We start from the raw sequence: 23,314 nt of genomic DNA on the forward strand, positions 1-23,314 counted from the left end.
ATTGATGATATACATAGTTATAAACAAATGAAGATCAAAAAACAGTAAATTCTCGCTTTCTTCGTCTATTACTAAAAAGTGCAGCATTCTAAACAAATTTGAGAATAAGAAACTCAGAAAGCATATAAAAAACTTCAATATGGCGTTTGCTGAATATGTCTATCCTTATTGGTTGCTTAGAAAATTGCAAAATAAATCACAATTTTGTAATAAATATTCATAACTTATGTAAAAATGAACTTAGAACCTTCTTAAAACACGGAATGCTGAGACTTCTTGTGCTTAAATTATATTTTAAATTTCAAAGCAATTGGTCAAACAGTTTAAAAGTTATTTAATTTGTTTATCCCAAATTCATTTTTTTTGCAACACTATAAGTCAGAAAATTATGAGGTTACAGTAATACTTCGGACAGTTTATGAAAGAAGAACATTTATACTATTAACTTAATTAAAAAAAATGACAAAAAGTAATTTTAAACAGTGTAAAATTATTTTACAAAAACATGTCGATGTTTCGCTTACTTATAAACAATTAGAATAACTTTTTAACCGTTACCTGTAGAAAAATTATTTTTTCATATTTAGAGAGACTGAATTTTTATACACATCTAGAAAAAAAACAATTGTCCTAGGACAATTAGGGACGAAGTTAGCCCCCCCTTTTTTTAATTCACATGTTCTTCCAAAATAATTCTGCAATATTTAGAATTATTTTTTGTCATTTTTTTTAATTAAATTAATAGTGTAAAACTTCTTCTTTCATAAACTACCCAAAGTATTACTGTAACTTCATCATTTTCTGACTTATAGTGTTGCAAAAAAAAATTAATTTGGTATAAACAAATTAAATAACTTTTAAACTATTTAACCAATTGCTTTCAAATTTAGGGTATGATTTAAGCACCAGAAGTCTCAGCATTTCGTGTAATAAGAAGGTTCTAAGTTCATTTTTACATAAGATATGAAATTTATTCAAACTCAAAATTTATGATTTATTTTGCAATTTTCTAAGCAACCAATATAGATAGACATATTCAGCGAACGCCATATTGAATTTTTTTATACGATTTATGAGTTTCTTACTCTCAAATTTGTTTAAAATGCTTAACTTTTTGGTAATAGACGAAAAAAGCGAAAATTTACCGTTTTTTGATCTTAATTTGTTTATAACTATGTATATCATCAAAATCGGCTGCAGGAAACATACAGGTTATTATTACAGATGTCCATACCACTCAAAAAATTTGGTTTCGGCCTGGAGGGGGTTGTATCACCAACAGTATATTTTTTTTCTTTATTTCTCTGAACTAAAATAGAGTTTTTAGCATTAAATAAATAAATTTAAAAAAAAAACTCTCTTTTAACCCTTAGTTACATTTTTTTTTTGATAGTTACTTCCCACTTTTAAGTTTGCCTTATTTTTTCGTTCATAACTTTTTAAAATAAGCTAAAAGCATTGTTTTTTCTCAACGATCCCTCACCGCAGAAACAGAGGAACCACTCTGCAGCGCTACTCTGTGGCGCCACAAATCGCCTGTTTAAGCCACTTTGTGGATCCACATAGTAGCGCTAGTGGTTCGTCTGTTTCTGCGATTAGAGTACTAAACATGAAACATTAAGTATTAAACATCAGCTGATAACTAATAAATGACATACAGGGTGTTTCATTAATAATTGTCCATATAGTAACTGGAGAAACCTTAGCACAAAATACGAAGATTTAACCTAAAACACTTAAATAAAATTTGGTTCCTTACTAAGTTACAGGGTGTTTTATCTAAAAATTTAAAAATTATTTTTGCTCAGCATTTTAATACTATTCGACGTATCCTTTTCATACTTGGTAGGAAGTATAGGTACTGTACAAACTACTAAATTATGTTAAAAAAACGTTTCTGGCTGTTTCCAGAGGCGTACGACGGGGGAAAGTGAATGGTTGACCCTTTCCAAATTCTACGCCACTGGCGGAATTGCTACTTTAGTTTAATTTTTGGATTCTCCAATATTTTCTATGAAAATCATATCCTCTTCATTCGTAACGATAAAGTCATTAGTTTTCGAGATCTTTGAAGTTAAAAATGAAACGACACGGTTATTTTGATTAACGTAGTGTATCCCTTCATTTTTAATTTCAAGTATCTCGAAAACTAATAATTTTATCGTTACGAATGAAAAATATATTATTTACGTAAAAAGTATTGGAAAATCAAAAAACTACACTAAAATAGAAATTTCGTCAGTGGCGTAGAATTTGGGAAGGGTCAACCAGCCACTATCCCCTGTCGTACGCCTCTGGTAGTAGCTAGAAACGTTTATTTATCTTAATTTAGTAGGGTGTACACCGACACTTTCTGCCAAGTATGATAAGAATATGCCAAATAGTTTTAAAGTACTGGCTACAAATAATTTTTAAATTTTAATCATATGAATCATATCATAAATTAATCAAAATAACTGTGCCGTTTCATATTTAACTTCAAATATCTCGAAAACTAATGACTTTATTGTTACCAATTAAGAGTATATTATTTACGTAGAAAGTATTGGTGAATCTAAAAATGGCACTAAAATAGTAATTCCTCCAGTGGCGTAGAATTTGAAAAGGGTCAACCATTCACTATCCCCTGTCGTACGCCTCTGGTAGTAGCTAGAAACGTTTGTGTATCATAATTTAGTAGGGTGTATATTAATCGCACTTTCTGCCAAGTATGAAAAGGATATGTCGAATATTTTTCACATGCTGAGCAAAAATAGTTTTTAAATTTTTAGATAAAACACCCTGTAACTCAGTAAGGAACCACATTTTATTTAGGTGTTTTAGGTTAAATCTTCGTATTTTGAGCTAAGGTTTCTCCAGTTACTATATGGACAATTATTAATGAAACACCCTGTATAACAGAACATTCTCATACTAGATCTACTTCAATACTTCGGATTTAAGGATACCAAAATTTGATGTGTACTTAAAAGTAACGTGCTAATAATATTAAAAATAAAAAAATATAATTTTTTTTTTCAGAAACGCTTTTCTATAGTTACGAGTGACTAAGATTAAAAATATAAAAAAAAATCAACTAAAAGGCAAAAAATACAAAAAATTCGTACTCGAAGGATTATTCGAAAAAAACTGTTAGACAGATTAAAAATACAAAAATCTCACACATTCGTTAAAAAATTTAAAAAATCTAACATATTCGTTAAAGAAAAGCGTGGGGCGCGAAAAGTAAAAAATAATCTATCCTCAAGAGCATTTATTCGATGAAGACGCGCCCCGCGCTTTTCTTTAACGAATGTGTTAGATTTTTTCAATTTTTTAACGAATGTATGAGATTTTTGTATATTTAATCTGTCAGTTTTTTTTCGAATAATCCTTCGAGTTTGAATTTTTTTTATTTTTTGCTTTTTAGTTGATTTTTTATACTATTTTTAATTTTGGTCACTCGTAACTAAAGAAAAGCGTTTCTTAAAAAAAATTTTTCATATTTTTCTTAAACAAATGTTTACATGTATTGTTTACATTACGTAAATGGGTGACATTGGTTTTGCAATGTAGGCCACTCGTTTTGGAAACAATGAAGTCAGCAATTATGTTACTATTAGGAATTCACGGTCACATTCGGGTGTAGTCAATCATAACAAAATAATTACGATCTATTTATAGATACGGAGAAAGTAAAGAAGAGATTATTCATTATTCAGACATCGACGTGGTTAGATCAGAGACGTTGTCCACCAACTAGTTACTGTCATATTTAGTGTTCTAAATAAATATATTCTGGTAAATAGTGTTTTAACAAATCAACCCCATCATCGGGGGTAACAACCCCGTACCACCATAAGGAGATTAGTTCTGATAAAATTTTATTTTTAATATTGTTAACATTAAAAGTAAAAATTTCGTTCGTCTATATTCTTGGATTATCTTCGGTCCAATACTCTTTGACCAAATCTAATCGCGTCTGTTTGCTTTTGACCGGGCGTTAAAATTGTGTGAAATATCGTGGGCATATCTATTATCTATCTTCAAACATTTACTGATGCACCGTATCAAGTGATATCATCAAAGAGTATACAGATAAAAAAAATTTGTACATATTTTCGACAAATAATCAATTATCCATTATTAAAACAATAAACCTTGATTGAGAACTTTAATACTACGATAAAAAAGACAATTCTTATCTTTAACAACATCCAAAATAATAATTAATTAGTATGATACTTTTTTTGGTTTGATTTGAGTGGAAATCGATTTCAGGGTATTGACGTAATGATTCGAACAAAACTTTAAATATAATAATTAGAGAAATAGAAACTGGAAGAGACTATGCGGACAACATAGTACTAATAGCAGATTCCGAGGACAAAATGCAGAAACTAATGGATATATGGGTAGAGGAAATAGAAGAACTAAAAATGGAAATAAACGAGAAAAAAGGTAAGATACTGATAATCAACGGCAAAGAAGATAATGAAATAAAGATAAAATGCAAAAACTCAGAACTGGAAATAGTTACAACTTACGAATACCTATACGATAAATAGACTGGGAAATAACAAATAGAGCAAAGAAATCAAACAAGTTATACTATGTCTTAGCCCCAATATTGGGAAAAAAGAGAACTTACAAAAGAGACAAAAATAAACATATATAACACAATAATGATACCGACTGTGCTCTATGCAACAAGTGAAAACTAGACAATTCTAGAAAAACATAAGAGCAGAATAAATGCAATGGAGATGAGACATTTAAGAAGGACAGTTGGAAAGACAAAATGGGATAGATTAAGCAACGAGACTATTAGGAGAATGGCCAACCAAACAAAGAACCAATAATGAATAAACTAAAAAAGAGACATATGAATTGGTATGGGCATTTGATGAGGATGCAACCCAACAGAATTACAAGAAAAGTCCACGAAGCAAAGAACATTGTAAAAAGAAAAAGAGGTAGGCCAAGAAAAAAATGGATAAAGCAAGTAGTAGAGGTGGGAAAAGTTAAAGGAAAATCACTCGAGGAATTGAAAATAATGGCAGAAAACAGAAAATAATGGATGAGATGGGTGAATGTAAATTAAAATAGCGATCCCAAATCCGAGACCCTGATAGGGTACAAGGAAGGGGAGAAAGAAAGAAAGAAAGAAAGAGAAATAGAAACACCATTAGACAAACTTGAACAACAAACAACAGCCGAAGAGCATAATCACCATCAAGAACCTTCATTCCTGATGGAATGTTTGCCGCTCGTACTTAGAGCTCTTTGATTCGTTTATTGCCGTAAATCACTCCGCATTTTTCTTGTGTATGGTATACTTGGCTTTCGTTACAATTTTTTTCCGCTCATTTCGATCTGTCCTAAAGATCCTTTCAGTTTCTCACTTTCAGGATTTTGATATCTCTTATGACCTGGTCCTCCGATCTCTCTCTAGCTTGGTCTTTCAGTTCCTGGTAACCTTCTTAGTAAGTAGGTCGTTTTTCCTTATCTCTATAGGTCTGTTCCAACCAACAGTCAAACTAGTCAGAAATCGTTAGCAAACAGTTGGCCAGTGCGAGAACATAATACAGTCATCAGTGCTATCCCCTCTACTCTCGCTGGTCAACTATTCGCTGATAGTTTCTGACTGCTTTGCCCGCTAGTTGGAACAAACCTTATGTATCACAGTAATCTCAGTCTGTGTACTTAACTATAGAATAGGTCTTTCAAAATTGTCTTGCCTCTAGGGGTAACCTGTAACCCCTACAAAAAGCGCGTCCCTAGTTGGCGGATAGGGGAAGTCCCGACCCGGTTTAGCAGTGAGTAGGAGGGAAATAAATGTGGCCCAACAGGCACTCGTCAACTCGCGTGGCCAGCCGGACAAGTTAAGGCTAAAACCTTCCTTATGAAATGTCGAATCACCATCATCAAAGCTTTTCATTCCAGATAGAATGTTTGTCGCTCTTCCACTATGCATTCTTCTTGATTATTGTCCAAGTTTGTTGTATAACTTGGCTTTCTTTACCATTTTCTTCCACTCATTTCGATCTGTGCTTAGTTCCCTTCAATTTCCCACTTTCAAGATTATGAGATCTCTCATGACCTTGTCCTCTTATCTGTCTCTGGGTCTTTTCTACTTATTTACTTATCTACTTCCTCTTGGTCTTTCAGTTTCTGGCTTCCATCTGGTAACCTTCTTAATCAGTACGTCGTTTTTCCTTCTCTATATGTATCCTGGCCATCTGAGTCTCTGCGCTTTAACCCAGGAACAGTCGCGCTCACTTCTGTTATGGGCCATTCCACGAACATACGCCTGTTTTGGATTACTTCGACGACGAATATTTTACTGTGCAACATAAGAAGTACGAAAGTAAATGGCGCTAATAATTATTCCAATAAACAACAATGTAATTTGCAATTTACTTTCGTTCTTCTTATTTTGCACAGTAAAATATTCGTTGTCGAAGTAATCCAAAGCAGGCGTATGTTCGTGGAATAGGGTATACGTCAGCAATGGCGCGTTAGATTTTATCTAACAATACGAATATATATTCGAATTTACAACAAATAATTTATTTTATAGTATTTTTATTTACTTGTTATGTTAGAAATATTATTTCTAACAATTATTAATGCTAATTGGTTCACACCAAAGTCATAAATTCCCCAAAAAAGAAGAAGAAGAAGAAAAATAAAAAAAATAAACCTACGCATTACTACACCCTTCCTCGAGGCACTCAAGAGTGGAAAATTAAGTTGCTCAATTCATCGAGTTATCACGGAAAAGGGTAAAATGTTAGATTTTTTCTAACGGCGCGACTTCTCCCGGGTTAATAAATCTAACTATACCTTCTCCCTTCATTATGTCTCTTAGTTCATGGTTCATTCTTCTTCTCATTTCCTTGTCTTACATAGGCCCATTCTTATAGGGCCCATAATTCTTCTAAGGGCATTCCTTTCGAATAGTCTTGATTTTTCTTCATCTTAATCTTCTTCTTTTCTTTATCGTAACTTCTGGTCTGATTGCTACTCTGTATTTTTTAAAAATGTCGAATATTCGAAACAAATTACCCCAGAAGAGTAGAGATAGTATCTCAGAATCTCGCACTGAATATTCAGGTAGTCCCATGGATTCTGGTGGGACAGCAATTCGATAAGAAACAACAGAAACAGGCACATAAAACATCACACAACTGAGTGGTCCGTATAGTCCAATCAATTTCTCGTGGAATTTTTAGAACCAAGGTCGATTTTCTTGAAAATTTGGATTTAGGTAGTAATTATGACCTTTGTCAAAATCTACCCTATGCCGAACTGCGCTTTTGCCCTGGAGGTGAAAACAACCCCATCTAGGGGATGAAGATTTTTAATCAAAATAACTATGGAAATCGATAGAGCGACTAATTCTGAGTAAATTTTGTTCTATAAATTTTTTTTTTGCAAAATTGACACTTTCCAAGTTATTTGCGGTTAAAACTATGCATTTTTTCATTGAAAAAACTCACGTTTTATAACTGTTTTTCATGAATAACTTTAAAAAAATAATTTTTTAGAAAAAATCATTAAGAACAAAATTGTAGCTAATAAAAAACAAAGAGATTCGCGACTGAAAGACCTATGTAAACCCAATAACGACTGAGTTATTGCTCTTTAAAAGATGGTTATTTTCGAAGAACATCGAAATGGAGAACCTTTAATCTCAAATAACTCGAATGTGGTGCAATTTTTCGGGAAAACGTTACAGACATCTTTTAAAGTTCATTAAAAAACCTTTCAAATAAGCTTTGACAAAAGTTTTTTGCGTAAGATCTGACTGACTTATGACGAAAATAAAGTCGCTTTCTGCTTTTTTCTTTCTGAAATGTAAAAATGAAACCCTCGTCATTACAATCCTAATATAAAATAGCTTCCCACTTGAAATTAACTTTATTTAGGTATAATTGATACGATCCATGTGATTTGACCGGTTTGGAATGCTTAGTTTAGAAAAATAGTTGATTAAAGCGAAAATGACATTTTTAAAATTTTTAAAAAAGTGCATTTTTTTAAATTAAATCTAAAAGTATTCGTAATATGAAAAAATGTTTCATATATTAATTGTAGAATTTCTTTTACTGAAAATTTTGATTTTTTTTTTGTTTTTGTATCATGAATATTTTTAGGTGTATTTAAGAAAAATGCACTTTTTTTAAATTATAATAATGCCATTTTCGATTTAATCAACTATTTTTTCTAAACTAAGCATTCCAAACCTGTCGAATCACATGTATCGTATCAATTATACCAAAATAAAGTTAACTTCAAGTGGGAAGCTATTAATTTTTATTAGAATTGTAACGACGAGGGTTTCATTTTTACATTTCAAAAAAAAAGCAGGGATCGACTTTATTTTTGTCATAAGTTAGTCAGTTCTTATGCAAGAAACTTTTGTCAGAGTTTATTTAAAATATTTTTTATGAGCTTTAAAATATGTCTCTTAAGTTTTCCCAAAGAATTGCACCACATTCGAGTTATTTGAGATTGAAGGTTCTCCATTTCAAGGTTCTTCGAAAATAACCATCCTTTAAAGAGCAATTAATAGCTCAGTCGTTATTGGGTTTACCTAGGTCTTTCAGACGCGAATCTCTTTGTTTTTTTTTATTAGCTACAATTTTGTTCTTAATGGTTTTTTCTAAAAAATTATGTTATTCATGAAAAACTGTTATAAAACGTGAGTTTTTTTTTTCAATGAAAAATGCATAGTTTTAACCGCAAATAACTTAGAAAGTGTCAATTTTGCAAAAAAAATTTATAGAACAAAATTTACTCAGAATTAGTCACTCTATCGATTTCCATAGTTATTTTGATTAAAAAATCTGCATCCCCTAGATGGGGTTGTTTTCACCCCCCAGGGCAAAAGGATAGATTTTGAAGAAGAGTGTCAACAGTGTTTAAACCCAAATTTTCATTAAAATTGGTGTTGGTTCTCAAAATTCCACGGTATTACAGTTTTTACCGCTGATGAGTGGTCTAGTAGCTACATTCAACATAAATATGTACGCACACTAAATTTGGAAGAAATGCTGCTAGAATTAGAATAATAAATTACGAAAATAAAGTCGACAGTGATAGGATTTGCAAAGGTACGATCAAAAAGAGACAATGTATCGAACTAAAAAGTTGCCAACTATTCTACAAAGGAGATGAAAATCAAGCAGTAGGCGGCGTAGACTTAATTATTAATAAAAAAGTGAGATCCAGGATCACACAGTATAAGGCTATATCGAAAAGAGTAATATCAATATCATGTAAAATTATTCAGGCCTATGCCCCGACATCAGATCATGAAGATAACGAAGTAGAGCAATTCTACAAAGAAATTAATGAAGCAATGATGGCGAACAAAGCAAGGTTTGTAATCTGAATGGGCAACTTCCATGCAAAAATAAGGAAATATAACAACCAAAATGAAATTTGAATAGGACCCTATACTTAACCAATACCTAAGTTCTTTAAAAAAAACCAGAAAAGATAAGATGGACCAAGAAAATCCCAAATGGATGCAAAAAACAACTCAAAAAAAAGTGAATGGAAGTGATGTTGATTATAGTTACTTTCGAGTATTCGTTACAAATCGTTACTTTTGTATAAAGTAATCATTTACAGTATTCGTTACTTTGATTACTATGATCACTTTTGTATTTGAGTACCGGTAATCATATCGAGAATCGTATTTCTCAGTAGGTAGGTATTTTGTATAGGTATTCCGATATAACAACGACCTTCACCGATCTGTTTAAGGGATAAAAATGATTTGATTACTATGATTACTTTTCGTTACTTTTGTATTTGTGTACTGGTAATCATATCGAGAATCGTATTTCTCAGTAGGTAGGTATTTTGTATAGGTATAGATATAGATAAAAATATAGGGTTCTCGCATTCGATCTTTGTTAATGACATACATATTTTACCTCCATTATACCTCCCTCTGTTCATCTTCTGTCTTCTCCTCACCCTCACAGTGTGAGGCTCTGAGGCTCATACCCTTAAAACGCTTCATACCGATAACGATATTCGATAACGCTCGTAAAATACCGGTCCCGTCCGTTACTCGCTGGGACACGATTGGTAGAAAGTAATCAAGTGTACTGGTTGTAGATACAATAGTCGTTACTCGCCCCGATACGATTAGTACGAAGTAATCAGAGTATTCAAAGTAGATACAATAGTCGTTACTCGCTCTGATACGATTGGTACGAAGTAATCAGAGTAATCAAAGTAACGATTTGCCTCTCTTTATTAGTAACCGTTACTTTCGGTGTTCATAAGTAACGAGTACTTTGTAACGAATAGATACTTTTTCAACATCTCTAGAATGGAAACATATAAAGGAAGCTTACATCCGACGATGGATGGAATAGATATTTATGATGATAGACCAGGGCGCATCTGTAAAAATATTAGTACATTTGGACGTTGAGAGGTGACTCAAATTTTTTTGCAGAAATTGCTTGAAAATAACTCAAATAACAATATTTGAGTTATCCTCCCTCTCAAAAAGGTCCGGAACATTGTTTAAATAATCAAAATGTCAAAAAATGAAGGAAAATTTCGATTTTTTTCTTCGTTTTTTGATTATAACTTTAAAAGTATTCATTTCCGAGAAAACTTGTACTGACATAAAAGTTGCGTAATTAAATTTTCAACAATATAGAATTGGTTACAAATTTAAAAAATAGTCACCCTTGTTGCAACATAGCAATTATTGCGAAAAAACCATACAAAAACAAATATTTGCATTTTACGTTTTTCAACCATTTATACTACACTTAGGACCTTCATATTTCATTTATAGAAACTTTATGATACAGTAAAACAATGCTGTAAATTTAATTAAGATTGGTTAAATAGATTTTGCAAAATAAATTTTGCAATCTAGCTTTCGCAAAAAAATTCATTTTTTCAAAATGTTACAGGACTGAAAATAAAGCAGATAGCAAGTTGAAATTTTTTTTGCTTATAGAAGTGTACTGTACCTTTCATTTGCAATTTGCAAAACTAAAATCGATTAACTACCACGGCGTCAGGAATTTTTTTAAATAAACATTAATTATTGGTGCTACGCGCAGGACAGCGGATAGTTTGCTCTGATTGGGCATTCCAATGACCTTTGATACATTTTAATTTTTATTATATTTCGATATAAATAAATAAATTTGTTTATTGCAAAATAAAAACACATACTCTATCCTTTGAAATAACACTTTTTTTAGCAAAAACTTTCTTTGTTGATATATTTTAAATTAGAGAATAAAAGTTTATTATCTTTAAACATATGCAATTGTTTAAACAATATTTCACAAACAATAATAAAATTAGTTTGATTTTTGTGGAATTAAAATATTAAAATACAACAAAATATAGAGTAAGAAAATAATATATTAGATAAAGATTGGAAGAAATTTTGGTGGAAATCAACTTGTGTGAATTCTATACCGCTGTCCTGCGCGTAGAACCAAAAATTAATGTTTATTTAAAAAATTTCTTGACGCCGTGGTAATTAATCGATTTTAATTTTGCAAATTGCAAAGGAAAGGTACAGTACACTTCTATAAGCAAAAAAAATTCAACTTGCTATCTGCTTTATTTTCAGTCCTGCAACATTTTAAAAAATGAATTTTTTTTGCGAAAGCTGGATTGCAAAATTTATTTTGCAAAATCTATTAAATCGATCTTAATGAAATTTACAATGCTGCTTTACTATATCATAAAGTTTTTCTGGGTAAAATATGAAGGTCCTAAGTGTAGCATAAATGGTTGAAAAACGTAAAATGCGAATACTTGTTTTTGTATGTTTTTTTTTTCGCAATTATTGCTATTTTGCAACAAGGGTGACTATTTTTTAAATTTTCAACCAATTCTATATTGTAGGAAATTTAATTACGCAACTTTTATGTCAGTACAACTTTTCTCAGAAATGAATAGTTTTAAAGTTATAATCAAAAAACCAATAAAAAAATCGAATTTTTCCTTTCATATTTTGACATTTTGATTATTTAAACAATGTTCCGGACCATTTTGAGTGGGAGGATAACTTAAATATTATTATTTGAGCTATTTTCAAGCAATTTCTGCAAAAAAATTTGAGTCACCTCTCAACGTCCATCTCAAAACAGATCCGTCGTGGACTATGATTCAAAGAATACGTTGAAGAATACCATTACGTCATTAATTCGATTAATTGGCAAAAATAAGAACAGTTTACGTGGTCCTGTCATACATCTACAGAAACAAATATAAAACCAATTAATCTTCATTAAATCTCTGGCAAATGATCTTAACCGTGGTTCAATTAACCGATATTTTCACCTGGCTTGTTAATTATGTAATAAACGTGTTCATCCCGAAAACAGTTTCATCTTGGCTGATGTTATCTCTGCACAACGGGTAATAACATACTATCAGACTAAATAAACATTAACTAATCTTTCAGCATTGTTTAAACAAAGTCGTTAGTAGTTAATGACACGATATTTATAGCTTGTTATAATGTGTGTTACAATATTCTAATTTTGGGTACCTTTTAACTATTGGGTACCATATTCAAATTTATCAAAATTCGCCAAAATTTGTTTCCTTTTTTTCCTGAGAGGTCCATAATTCATGCAACTATAGGTGGGGACAAATATCTAATACTGTGACAGTTCATCCCATCCTACACAACATAATAGAAATTACCCCGCACAAACCTTATGGAAATTAGGTCCCAGTGGATTTAGTTCATACTTTGGGAAAATACTCTTTGAAGCATTTTGATGAAAAGTTCTCATGGGCACAACTCGATCGTATGGAGGATTTTCAAGATATAGAGGCACAAACTCGGAAAAATATAAGATTTACTGGGTATTCCAATTCCCTGAGTTAGAATATAGAATAGAATAGAATAGAAATATGCTTTATTGTCATGAAAAATTTAACAATTTTATAGACAAAGCTTACAAGAATCATAAATAAAAACAATAACAAATACAATTTACTAAAATTATACAAATCGTCAATATAAATAAAACATAATAAAGTCAAATAAAATTCAGTAACAATATATTGCAAAATTAAAAAAAAATTGCAAATTGCGTAATCTACCTTAAGAAATTTAATAAGTAATTTAATAAGTTATGCTGCTGCATATGACACTCAAATATAGATTAAGATTCTACTTATACATAACAATACTGTAATTTCTTAGTTATTGGTTAAGAAACTCTGCTATTGAATAATATGGTCTTTCAGATAAATAGGCTTTAGTCATTTTACGGAACTTGGGGAAAGATTATGCAGATTTAAGTTGTAGAGGGAGATGGTTGTATAGTTTTTTTGCAGAATATAATATAGATTTCTTTACTAACTCACTGGACGGGATCGGTAAATAGATGTCAAAAGTAGAATTTCTGGTGGAATAGTCATGTCTAGGTCTTTCTGGAAAAACATGTAGATGTTTACGAATTACGCAAACAGTTTCTAAAATATATAAAGAAGGTAATGTTAGAATTCTGTGATCTTTGAAGTAGCTTCTGCAATGTGTTGTTTTTCTGAGGCCAAACACTTTTTTGCAATTTAAAAATAACATCGGATTGGGCAGCTGTACCAAAACCCCAAAAAGGCAGACCATATCGAAGACTCGAACAATGAAAAGTATGTTATTTTGGAAGAGGCTAAATCCATTTCCTTAGAGACAGATCTTATTGCAAAGCAAGCTGAGGATAGTTTCTTGCTTAACACATCGATATGAAGGGACCATTTAAGGTTGCTATCTAAAAAAATACCAAGAAACTTTACAGAATCAACGATACTGATCTGGCTGTTATGAAGAGGTAAGGGTTGAAGAGTTCCTTTATAGGGTAATGCTACTGTTTTATCTACGTTAAAAGAGAGTAAATTAGAATCTGACCAGGATTTTATTGTGAGTAGATCAGAAGTTATAGTAGCATGAAGAGTTGCGATATTTGAGTTGCTCCAAGTGATACTGGTATCGTCAGCAAAAAGAAAAACTTTTCCATCGATTCTTAAACTAGTGATGTCATTAATAAAGATAAGGAAAAGTAGAGGACCCAATACTGAACCCTGCGGTACCCCACATACAACATTTCTGAGACTAGAGTCTGTATCATTTGCTCTAACCAGTTGTTTCCTATTTTCCAAGTAAGATTGAAACCAGTTCAAAGAAATACCTCGAATTCCACAGAAATCTAGTTTTTTTATCAAAATGTCGTGATTTACACAATCAAAAGCTTTGGCATAATCACAAAAAACAGTGGCAGTGTGGAGATTATTGTTTAATGCTTGATAAACCTCATGTAGTACAGAAAACATGGCATCGGTGGTACATTTATTATTTAAAAATCCAAACTGATTTTGTGATAAAATCTTGTTATCAACGAGAAAGGACATAAGCCGGGCTTTTAGGAGTCTTTCAATAATTTTGGAGAGTACCGGTAGTAATGCAATAGGTCTATAATTGCAGGCAATAGATTTTTCACCACCCTTATGAAGAGGAATAATGATGGCCGTCTTTAGGCACTCTGGAAATTTACCTTTCTCAAAAAAAAATCCTATTGATTGTTTGGATCAGTTCAGATTTACCAACCGGTCTTATAAAGAATGAATTCGAAACCTTTCCTGAATTAGGGAGATAGTAAATGGGATCTTGTTGTGACACAATAGTTGATGTTATATTTTTACTCACATTAACAAAATATTCATTTAGATTTTCTGGGTCTGGAAGGGAAAATGTTTGAGCTGTGTGAGTTTTATTTCGAAGATCGTTTATTATGGACCAAGTTTCTTTTGCAACACTTTTGGAGCTTCTGAGACGATTTTGATACTGGTTATCTAGCAACATGTAGAAGTTTGGATCAAAGAAAAGTACTAGTAGTGTAGGATTTTTTCCTGGCCATCCAGTGGTGACCTTTACTTTGACCTTGACTTTCAACGGACGTCATATTTTAGAGTTTCGAGGGTTTTCGGCATTAAATTGATACAAATGGATTACTCATGGCTTCTTGTAGTTGGTGAACACGAATACGCCATCAGAACCGGAGCACCTATCGCCTAAGGCACGTCATCTTCTGGAATTTCGACAGTTTTCAGCACTAAATTGTTTGGTACACACCAAGTGTGTTTTTTGGGCAAACGGATTGGTACACACCGAGTACTCGGAGGTTTTTAGATTTACTGTTCAAAGAAAGCGTACAAATTGGTGAAAAGTTTTTTTTTTTGCTATTCAGTGGCGTAGCGTGAGTATCGGCCGCCCGGGGCGGAAGATAATTTTGCCGCCCTCTTATTTAGGTATTTTAATTTATTGTATACTATACATTACAACATTAATTATAGAGAACTTTTCGGTGAGAAAAGTCATCATTATTTTGCATTATACTGGTTGGATTTTAAATAAAAAAAGTTTATCTAAGTTTTATAATCACGTTTATTTACAAAAATTCTTTTACTTTAACCAATTAGATACATTGATATAGCTTAGTACCTATCACTTAAGATTAGGTACACCTTGACGATCGACAAAATTAAATAAAATCAATTTTTAATTAGAACTAGAAACGATACTATATAATGTTATATTTTTAACTTTATTGAAAAGTAATATGAGTATTTGTTAGAATTAAAAACAAAACTTCCGTCTTCAATTAAAAATTTATACGTCAATGTCAAAGGCCAACGCCGTAGTATAAAACTCAATAGAGTCTACGGTTTGGTCTGGATAAACTGGCGTCGGATCGGCCTATGGAGGAGCGGTACGGCAAGGGATAAGGGCTTGCGGCTTGGTGATACTCCTCCATAGACGCCTAAGAACGGTGTGAATACATAGTTAGTCTTAGAGTACTCATTGTCGATGTTAAATATTTTTTAATCAATTTCAATTTTGAAAAACTCCTCTTACAGCTGGCATTGCTTATAGCAACTGTGAACAATATTCGGAATATTATTAAAATATTGGGCAGAGTATCTTCCAGCTTGGATTTAACAATAAATTTAAATAATCAAATGAGTCTGCATTAATCAATTTCGTTGGCTGTAGCAGCAACGAAAATCCGCAGTCGTTATTTTTTATAGCTTGAAACCCTGCTCATCAATTTCGTCAGATGCGTAGTCTACATTCTACATTCAGTGTTGTCTGGATCTAATAATATAGCCGACGTTAGATAAACAAACTTATCCGTTAAATTCTGTAGCTGTTGAAACCGCTCACGAATTTCTACAACAACTCTATCTAACGAAGAAAACGGCTTTCGTCTCAACTCATTTTCATAAGAAAAGTTAGCACCTTTAGTTCCGGCATCAAAAATATGCTTTCTTGTTATGAGCCTTCGAGGATTTATGGAAATTCCAAGTTGTTTACACATATTTTTGCATAACCTACAGCGCCATTTGCCCATTCCTCTCTTTTCTCTCTCAATATCTTATGAGCGCACAATCTTATATGTCAAGTCCCCTTGTTTGTAAATATTTTTGTGCATCATTCGCTTCATGTAGCACCAGTTGCCACAGGCCCAAAAAACAAAGAAAGGAAAATGACTGCATCGAAACTAGTAAAGCACCTGCATATGTCCTAGTATTTAAGCTTTCACCTGCCTCTGTCAGTTTTTCCAAAGTGGCGAGAATGTCTTTGTAATGATGCCATGTCACATTTACGAAATCGCCTCTTGCACTCCACCGCGTGTCTGGCATCCTTCTTTTGCCTGTAGCTGCTATCAGAACTTCCCAAAGATGTGTCGATGAGGGAAAAAAAGAATAGCAACGTTCTAAAGTGCCGAAAAAAGTTGTGATGATTGTTAGTCAAAAACGAGGAATTCCCACAAGTCATATAGACGTTGCCAGTCGCTACAAAATATCATTCAAAGCAAAGGAATTCCCCGAATTCGTCACAAAATAAGTAATGAAAAATTCCGTGCTCCTTTCAATCGGTCCGAATTTGTAGTTGTGATAAAAATATAAAATGGTTCAAATATTTACAAAATATTTTTATTATTTATTGGTAAATTTTGCCGCCCCCTAACAAGTGCCGCCCGGGGCGGGCCGCCCCTACCGCCCCCACTACGCTACGCCACTGCTATTTGTAGATTTTTATTAAAATAACTATGTTGTGCTATTCAATTGTTTTAATTATTTATAAATACCTATAAACTCAATTTATATCTAACAATGTTTTTCCTTCATTTATTTTAAGATCGATTTACTATATTCTATTTTGATAGTGTTATTCATCGTGGTCACTAGATATTCCAGAGTCTTTTATCTAAGTCATATTCGTGTTCAGCAACTACAAAAATACAAGAGTAATCCGCTTGCATCAATTTAGTACCGAAAACTCTCGAAACCCCAGAAGATGACGTGCCTTAGGCAGCAGGTACCCCGGTGTCTGTTTTGATGGAGTATTTGTGTTCAGCAGCCCCAAAAACCCATGAGTAATACCCATCTGCATCAATTTAATGCCGAAACCTGTCGAAACTCCAGAAAAAGACCTGCCTTAGGCACCAGGTGCTCCGTGGGTCGAATCTGATGGTGTATTCACGTTCAGCAGCCCCAAAACCCTGTGAATAATCAGTTTACATTAATTTAGTACCGAAAGCTCTTGAATCTCCAAAACATGACGTGCCTTAGGCACCAGGTACTCCGATGTCTGTTCTGATGGGGTATTCGTGTTCAGCAACTCCAAAAACCTATGAGTAATCCGTTTGCATCAATGTAGTACCGAAACTCCAGGAGCCCCTTTCACTGACCTTGGAAATCAGGTGCTCCGGGAGTCGGTTCTGGTGGCATATTCGTGTTTAGCGACCTCAAAAAACCCTCCAGTAATTCAATTGTATCAATTAAATGCCGAAAACCATCGAAACTCTAGAAAATGACGTCCCTTGCAGTGGCCCTGGCCACCACGTCCTACGGAGGTCAATTCTGATGGCATATTCGTGTTTAGCGATCCCAAAAACCACTGAGTAATCTGTTTATATCAATTTAATGCTAAAAACCCTCGAAACTCTAGAAGATAACGTCCGTTTAAGGTCAAGGTCAAAGTAAAGATGGCCATTGGATAGCCAGGAAAAAATCCTAGACTACTAATACTTTTATTTAATCCAAACTTCTACATGTTGCCAGATAACTAGTAAAGTAACTCAGGGAATTGGAATACCCGGTAATCTTATAATTTTCCGAGTTTGTTCCTCTATATCTTGAAAATCCTCCATACGATCGAGATGTGCCCATGAGAACTTTTTATCAGGATGCTTGAAAGAGTATTTTCCCAAAGTATAAACTAAATCCACTGGGGCCTAATTTCCATAAGGTTTGTACTTTCCATGGCAAAAAATAACTTAGATAGAATTGAATATCATTCAATAAATAGCCGTAAATAATCGATAAAACGACCAAACAATAAACAATTTTTTAAACCAAAAACTGCATAAGAAAGCACTGAAATTAGTCTTTCCGCCACCAGAGAAAAATCCCAGTGCCCTCTGCTCGATTACATATTATAAGCCAAATAAATAAAAAGAAAGGAATAACACAAGGAAAAACTTACATCGGTAAAACTGGTAGATCCTTTAACAAACGTATAGCAGAACTCAAGAGGGCTTTCAATAATATAAAAACAGATTCTAAGTAAGCTAGATCATAATCATTCTTTTAGTGCCCAATCTCAAATTCTGCATATTCAAAATTAAGGTCTTAAGCTATCCTTATTAGAATCTATGTAAATAATAAATTAAAAAATACAGATATAATTTATTATGAAAGACAAACTTGCGACAATCAGCTCCCCCTGCTCAACTTATTCAGTTAGAGACTATAAACTGTAGTTTCATAGTAAAAACGCATGACTTGAGAAAGGCACTCTGCCGAAACAGCCGTAGTGGCAGTAATAAATTTTGTGGAAGTATTGAAACAGTATTTTAAAAGCGATAATTTTTGTGTTATTTTGTACACAAGTGAATCCATACAATTTAATTATTCAAATGATATAAACATTTATTATACTATACTTGATTAGTCATTGTTGGATATCGATGTAATTAACAACTAATAAATACAACAATTATCTGCATTATTCAAATTAATGTATTATCTACTTCCTTGTAATCTTTGCGACCAATTATCAGAACAAAAAGTATATTTTTAAACAAAGTAAATCATTTATTCTTGTCAGTACGTACTCGCGACTTTATTATAACCAATTAAATAAAAAAACTTCAGTAAAAAGATAACTTGATACATCACGTCACTCTAATGTAGTTTTTGTTATCATTGGAAAATTACATAAATATCTCTCATCTAATTTTAAACAAAAGTGGAAAAACAATAATACCATTTAACTTTAAGTTTCTTAAAATATTTTTGCCATTTAGTATATTTGTTGGAAACAAACCACTTTACTTTAAAATTAAGTTTATTGAAATGTTGAATATAATATGTTGCCTATTAGTACATTATTTCACGGGTTTTGCTCTAAATTTTAAAGAACCCCTTGGATTGACATGAAATTTGGCATACGCATAGCTTACATGTCAAATAAAAACAGTGATATTGTGCCGATGTGTGCTTTTGCCCTGGGGGTGACTGTCACCCCCCTCTTGAGGGTGAAAAAATATATGTCCAAAGTAAGTCCGGAAATGGATAAACTGACTAATTTTAAGTAACTTTTGTTGTATAGAGCTTTTTCGCCAAGTCAACACTTTTCGTGTTATTTGCGAGTGAATATCTTCATTTTTCAACAAAATAACTACATTTTTAGACGGTTTTTCGCAAACAACTCAAAAAGTGAGTATTTTGTCGAAAAAAACGTACTTAGCAAAAATATAGCCTATAAAAAAGTAAAAAAATGGTGTACGCGTGAGGTCTCTGGACCTCGTAGAACCAGAGTTATAGCCAATGAAAAATAGGTGCATATTCGCCAAATTTCAAATAGAATATTTCGACATGAAATATCCAAAAATTTAAGCACTTTTTGGGGAAAATCAATTATAACTTTTTTAAAGTGTTTAAAAAAAGCTTTATTTATGTTTTTATAAAAAGTTTCTAGCATCAAATTTAAGCAAGTTACGCTCAAAATAAAGTTGGTCCTTTTGTTTTGGCAAAAATAATCGGGAAGTCCACCTCCTAATTAGCAACTTAAAGGAAATTAATAGTTACCGCTCCACAAATTATTTTACTTACGCTGTGTTTATATGATCTGTAAGTTTCATCGATTCAAAGTGCTTATTTTTGAAAAAATTTGGTTTTAAATTAATTTTTTTAAAAATTTTAATTTTGAAAAATATGCTTTTTTTCAAAATAACTTAAAAATTGTTAGAGATACCAAAAATCTCTAAAAACAAAAAAAATCAGCATTGCTTTTCTGAATATCCTGAATTTTTTGTTTTTCTGTAAGACAAAAATTGATTAAGATTTGGTGGTTCTAAATTTGCATACATTCATGATCAGTGACTCGTTCAACCCCTTTTAACTACAGCCCTTTCAAAAATAAGGACTTTGAACCGATGAAACATACATACAATCATATAAACAATACATACACGAGTCAAAAACTTGTGAAGTCGTAACGATTAAGTTCATTTGAGATACTAATTAGGAGGTGACTTTCCCGATTTTTTTACCAAAAAAAAAAGAACTAGCTTTATTTTGAGCGTAGCTTGTTTACTTTTGACGCTAGAAATTTTTTTTATAAAACAAAAATGAAGCTATTTTTAAACACTTTAAATAAGTTGTAATGAATTTTCCCCGAAATGCGCTTCATTTTTGGTTATTTCACGTTAAAGTATTCCATTTGGAATTTGACGAATATGAACCTATTTTTCATTAGATATAACTCTGCTTCTACTAGGTATAGAGACGTGGTATATATGTTACCGGCCAAACCCGATTTCAGGACAAACTAGTTTGGCCTAGGCCAAACTAGTTTGTCCTAGGCCACTAGTTTATCCTGATATAAAGACGCACACTTCAGGATAAACTAGTTTGGCCTAGGCCAGTGTATATTTTTATATCAGGATCAACTAGTTTAGCTTAGTCTAAACCAATTTAATCTAGTCGAAAGTAATTGATTACAGACTGGTTATATTGATACAGACACTATTAAGAGTTTAAGACTTTTGAGTATTTAGGGTAAATGATAAACCGAGATGACACTTGTATGAAAGATATAGAAATGAAAAGAGTATGGAGAAAACAAGCCACGAAAGCATTCTATGGAGTGATATGGAAGAACACTCTAACTAAAGAAAACAAAAAAGGATTTTTCAGGGCATAGTGCTGAATACTACCCTACAAGAGCGGAAGAATGCTGAAATGGAATGTCAGTCAAGTTCAAGTAAAAGTTTTTGTAGATATTGTCCTGTAATTGAGAATGAATAAATTATACATACATACATAATCGATTGCCTCTTATACCATTAGGTGTCGAGGATTCCTCCTTTATATAATGCTTTCTGCAAATTTACGCCACTTCTTCCTATCTGCTGCTAAAACTTTTGCTTCTTGGCACGATGTTCCTCTTTTCTTAAGTATTTCGTTTACACTAGTGTTCCAGCTTTTCCTTGGTATGCCCCTCGTGCTTTTACCCACTCTTTGGCCTCCCATGTCATTTTCACTTGTCTGTCGCCACTCATTCTTATCATGTGTCCAGCCCATTTTAACTTCTTTTCTGCAACTTTTTCGTTGAGCGATTTTACCTGTAGTTTATGTCTTATATCTTCGTTTCTTCTTTTGTCTAATCTTCTTGCTCCCACCACTTTTCTTAAGTATCTCATTTCTGTAGCTTGTAATCTTTTTCTTTGTCTGTCATTGAGTACCCAGTTTTCTGCCCCATATATTGTAATTGGCATATATACGGTTTTATATACTGTCATTTTGGTTTTTCTCGATATTTCTTTTGTGTTTAGGAAATTTTTATACAGTGAATAATAAGTTCTCGTTGCCAATTTTATTCTGTTTCCAATTTCATCTTCTTGTGTACCTTTGTTGTTTAACATTATTCCCAAATACTTAAAGAGGTCTACTTGCTCAATTTTTTGCCCTTCGATTTCAATATTTACAGTTGCTTCTTTGTTGGCTATTGTCATTACTTTAGTTTTCTCCATATTTATTATTAAGTTGTAGTTTTTTAGTTCTTCGGCCCAGATTCTTATGTTATCTGCGAGAACCTTTTCAGTTCTTGCAACTAATACAATGTCATCAGCAAATGCACAGGCTTCAATTTTTATTTGCTGCAAATTTCTATACCCTACAGCGCATTTTTTAGTTTTTTTCCAACACTTTTTAATAACTTCATCCATAACAGAAATAAATAACAGTGGGCTCAGCACTCCACCTTGTCTAACCCCGTCGTTGTTGGAAAATTCGCCTGAGATTAAGTTACTTGTCCTGACCTGTTTTTTTGTGTTGACATACAAACTCTTTATTACACTTACAAGTTCTTCATCTACTTCCTTGTTTACCAGGCTTTGCCATATTCCTTTTCTATTGACCATATCAAACGCCTTTTTCATATCTAAAAACGCCAGATACAGTGTATGGCTTTTTAACAGTGTTTTTTCAGTAATTTGCTGTAGTGTGAATATATGATCTTGTACGCCGTGTGATGGTCTAAATCCACTTTGTATATCTGCCAGTCGAGGCTCAACTATTTCTCGTAGTTTCTTTTCTAGAATAATTTCGTAGATTTTCAACGCTGAGCAGAGACGTGATATACCCCTATAATTACTGCACTTACTGGGGGAGGTACTTACTATAATTACTGGGGGACGTACTGATGGTTCTCATGATACAGCTAAATCGGCACCGCACCGTGACGACGGGATTATAGATAAAACTGCATAATGGAATAAATTATAATTGTTGATATATAAGACGTTTGTAGAAAAAATATTGTATGATATACGTGTTAAAAAGTACATTTTTAAGGCACTCATGTGAATTTTTAAGGCACATCTGCAAACTTTCACATACATGCCTTAAACGTGTACTTTTAACACTTATATCATAAATAACTATTACATGCTGAATTTTTGCTAAGAATGTTTTTTTCGAGAAAATACTTACTTTTTGGGTTATTTCCGAAAAACCGTCTAAAAGCGTGGTTATTTTGTTATAAAAATGAACATATTCACTAGCAAATAACTCGAAATTATTGACTTAATGAAAAAACTCTATGGAAGAAAAGTTACTTAAAATTGGTCAGTTTATCCATTTCCGGACTTACTTTGGACGTATATTTTTTCACCTCCAAGAGGGGTGAAAACCACCCCCAGGGCAAAAGCACACATGGGCACAATATCACTTTTTTTCTTTG

At 32.6% G+C, this 23,314-nt stretch overlaps 1 protein-coding gene across 3 annotated transcripts in view; it reads right to left on the bottom strand.

The window, feature by feature from the left end:
• LOC114343386 (high affinity cationic amino acid transporter 1) overlaps positions 1 to 23,314 on the bottom strand; it is a 90,163-nt gene that overhangs the window by 60,832 nt on the left and 6,017 nt on the right. The window lies entirely within an intron of this gene.

The sequence above is a fragment of the Diabrotica virgifera genome, chromosome 4, assembly GCF_917563875.1.
Source record: "Diabrotica virgifera virgifera chromosome 4, PGI_DIABVI_V3a".
Classification (NCBI taxonomy): Eukaryota; Metazoa; Arthropoda; class Insecta; order Coleoptera; family Chrysomelidae; genus Diabrotica; species Diabrotica virgifera.